Source organism: Bombina bombina, chromosome 4 (genome assembly GCF_027579735.1).
Source record: "Bombina bombina isolate aBomBom1 chromosome 4, aBomBom1.pri, whole genome shotgun sequence".
NCBI lineage: Eukaryota > Metazoa > Chordata > Amphibia > Anura > Bombinatoridae > Bombina > Bombina bombina.
In genome coordinates, this window is record NC_069502.1 from 266,955,157 (window position 1) to 266,959,483 (window position 4,327).

Below are 4,327 nucleotides of genomic sequence, written 5' to 3' on the forward strand. Positions count from 1 at the left end.
CACACACTGTACCCAGCACACACTGTACCCAGCACACACTGTACCCAGCACACGCTGTACCCAGCACACACTGTACCTAGCGCAAGCAGCACCTAGCACACACAGTACCTAGCACACACAGTACCTAGCACACACAGTTCCTAGCACACAAAGTACCTAGCAGACACTGCACCTAGCACAAACAGTACCCAGCATACACAGTACCTAGCACAACCTGTACCTAGCACACAAAGTACCTAGCACACACAGCACCTAGCACAAACAGTGCCCAGCATACACAGTACCAAGCACACGCAGTACCCAGCTCAAACACTACCTAGCACACACAGTACAAAGCTCATGTAGTACCTAGCACACTTAGAACCCGCGCTGCACAGAGTATATAAATAACAAAATATAATTGTGCTACACTTTGAAAGTTGTATGCCCTAAAGTTATGTACAGTGACATCCTGGAAGTAAACCTACTATAAAGGTTTCATAAATATTAAGGAGGGTAGTGCCATAATCAACGGTTATATAGTGAACGTATATGTTCATAAATGACTAGCATAGATAAACCTTAACTAGAGTATAACAATAGACTGAACGAAAGGTCTCATATATGATGTCTCTTGTTGAATGTGCAGGTTTGGACCATATTGTATGGTATGCATAACAACAAATATATAACACATTATCAAAATAGGGATCCCATAAAAACATGTGTGTTTCAAATGATATAGGAATATGTATTCTTACATGAGTGATATTACTAGGTGTGTCAGTATAGTGTAAGTTATAAAACCTCAAATAGATGGGGGATGTTCAGGTAGGGAGATCACTTTTGGTGGCTATTTTTGGGGTATTAAGGGCACCTAAGCCATATCCTGCCCGTGGTGTGTGTTAGGTATCTGATATTCTTCCCACCTCTTTCAGTGGATATGATGCTGCCGCAACCACAAGCAGCACCCAAACTAAAACTGTGTATGTGAAAGTAAAGGTGAGGGAACTAGGAGGGACCTGTCATAGACATACCTTAGAGGTATGAACTCAGGGGATAATAAGTATATATGGGCGCTAGTTCTAGGGTGGTGTTGATATTCTAGGGTAAATATTGCTCTCATTTCAAAAGTGTTCTAGGGTTGCCCTATACAGGTATATTCTGTTGGTATAGATGTGTGATATGGTAGGCACTTAGGATCTATTTTGAGTAGAATATATGAGGAAAACCTTATTCTTACCACATTCTAATTGCTGACGTGAGGAAGCAAGAATTAATATGCAGTGTCATATAGTAATATATACTCTACCCCCACCATCCTGTATGGGTCAGCTTTAGTACATTTTAAGGGTGTAGCTCTGGACTTTCAGGTTAATTCTTTTTTCATATCAGAAATAGAGGTAGTTAGTTGTTCCGAAAAAGATGCATGATGGGTGTCTAAGAGAGACTTAAGAGAATTTAATATAATTCCAGGTGTAAGTTGAGTATGATTTTCCACATCAAGATCTCTAGCTGCCTCTGACGAAAGAGATGTATGTTCTGGGCTAAAGGGAGGTGATAACATCTATTGGTCTACCGGACGACGAGCGGTTCCGGATTGCTGGTTTTGCACATCTGTGCTTTACATCTCGTGAGTAGGATTCTTATGTCCTCTTGTTTTTCCATTTACCATCTGATCTGCACCATGTGGCGCCCTCTATTCTGATTTGTCTAGATTCCTTTCACTTGTGTCGTGGCGTGACACCCTAGAGGAGCGGCCCTTCTGTCTGAAGATATCTCTTAAGGGACTAACCATCACTGATACTAAGGACTTTTCCTTCTTATGCCATCCCTTATTGGATTGATAGTTTGTATATCATAGATCATATATTGTATATTATTGCCTATTGTCTTTTATAGACCTTTATATCTAATTCACTTACCAGTTCCTGTTTTTTACTCCTAGGCGCCTCTTATAAGTACTTTAGTGATACCAGTTGTCACTAGAGTACTAGTCTGCCATTCTTCCATCATGGTGATAGCTGATGCTAGCGCAAAGGATTGAATATGATCTGCTACTGTCTGTTTAATAGATTGGGAATTTTTTGTTTTCTTTTTCTTTGACAGCGACATGTTGAAGGTGGACGTCTTTGACAGTTAATACAGGTCTATTTAGCAAGTATTAAGGGTTATCTCTTTACTAAAGAAATGTTGAAAGAATGTCAATATAGCAGATACTACTTGTAAATGCAGTAAGTGAACCACCAACTACCAGGCACACAGGCTCCCAGTGCCCCTCTTCCCTATATAGAGTTAAGTGGCCATTTTACGTTCAACTTGTTAAAGGAGGTTTCACTTATTGATTATGGCACAGGGAAATCTCTCTAGAAGGTTTGAGAAGAGCCCAAAATTGTTCAGATTTCTGACACTGAGTATGCTATGCAGCACACTTATCTCTCCCCTGGGGTATTGTCCCCTCAGGACGATGTGGGCTAAGGGTGTTTGGTTATGACCCGCAGGCAATATGGGCCGGTGGTGCTTACTAGCGTAGGTGGATTTAGCATGTATAAGCCTCTATTCCCTGACAGGCTGTCGCAGTAACTCTCACTGATTTTTGTTGAAAGTATGTGTAGGCCGTATAGGCCTCAGATAGGCCTTAGGTATGGCCTGTATATGGAACATCAGTATATTTTTAACACGGTGATAAGAGGTTCCAGGCCCCAATAAGATTTGTAGATGCGAGTATGTAACAGGAACAACATACTGCTATTAACTGTGATGTGCCGTGTCTGGGGGGATCTGATGCCTGTTGTCTAACAGCCTGATAGCAGCTTCTGATTTTGTGCGCAAGAGGAAGATGGTGGCTTTTCACGCTCAAAGCGCTAGTGAAGTTTAGCAACAAAATCGCCTTCTCAGCTCTAGATCACCACCGGAGTCAGCGGTTCCAAACCACCCACAATGGGATCAGCCGATATTCACCCTTATGCCTCAGCTGAGACTCTGATCTGTCTTGCTGGGTACCGCAAAGTCGCGGCACTCTCTGACTCCATATTGGAGTTTGTCGGTCTGTCGCCCCCCCTGATATTTTATTGTCCACTGATTGTAGCGGACCCCCAGTACTCTCTCTGCATCACTTTACAGTGCAAAATGTGGCTTAAATAGTTAGAATTATAAAGATTTGTCCAGGAGCTCCAAGTATATGCATCTGTATAGATCAGCTGTTGGCTCCGCCCCCGTAGGGCTGATTACATTTAATGGTCTACTTAAGTCCTCTGTCAATCACAAGATCCAAATCTCATTTCCAATAACATAAATACTCTAAATAAGGAAGCTCTGAGATAATGAAAACTAAAATAACATTGTCTGCCTTTCTTCTCATCTTTATTGAAGTTATTTTCTTTTATTGCTTAAATATTTAGCAATATAGATCAAATATAAAATTAGTATACAATTATCCATACATTCAAAAAGTAACATGAAATAGAAAGTATTACATTGTCATTCATATGCAATCTACCTTTGTATAACCAATGTAATACATGTATTATACAGAGGCACATAATTGTTCAGATTTTGAAAAATAAAGAAAACATTCCAAGGATACAACTTGTAAAAACTCATTTGAGCAAGTATACCCTGTCTACTGTGATGTAACCAATCAGATGCCAAATGTAAATAACCTCTTCAATGATTTGACCAATTTCTGTGTAGTATGCTGCAGGGTGAGATAAACAAATGCAGCATATTTAAGTGTTATTCACTCTAGCTTCTCTGGGTGAGTAGAAAAAAGCACATCATTTTCATAGGTAAGGTTTATGAAAAGCAGGAAAAATAAGTAGAGAATGTATAGTTAATGTATTTTTTTCTGTTATGCTTAATTAAACATTTTAGAAGGGGTGGGGTTAAATTTTAAGCACTTTTAATTCATGAGCAAAATAAGTTATATTTAAAAGCCTTGTAATAGATCAAATGGATAGGGAAGGCTTACCTCTAGAATAGTAGCATGTTGCCTTTTTCTTAACATTGGAGCTAGATTATAGGAAAATAGTAACATTTTCACTACACAATAAAAATGTTCTGATTCCCAAACACCTTTTAGGGTACTAATTTGGCAGTGCAGCCATTATTGTGTTACCCTTCTTGCGACATTCAGTTCAATAATTCCAATTAAAGGGATGCAAAAAAAAAAATCTCAATAGATACCACATGCTTAGAGGGACCTTGTTTTACCTGTATTTCCTGAAAAAACAAAACACTTATGTTATGCTCTGAACAACATATGACTGGACAGGCAAAAGTAAAATGTTTAAATAACTTGTATTACATTTTTCCTCCTAACTCTGCAGTATTTATTGAGTGGGAAAAG

General features: G+C 39.2%; 1 protein-coding gene across 1 annotated transcript in view; it reads right to left on the reverse strand.

Annotated features, from left to right (window-relative positions):
- Positions 1-3,320: 3,320 nt before the first annotated feature.
- Positions 3,321-4,327, reverse strand: part of LOC128655341 (diacylglycerol O-acyltransferase 2) — a 107,315-nt gene continuing 106,308 nt past the window's right edge. The window contains exon 8 of the mRNA XM_053708990.1: positions 3,321-4,327. This exon is cut by the window's right edge and continues 187 nt beyond it. The gene's annotated coding sequence lies outside the window, so the exon portion shown is untranslated.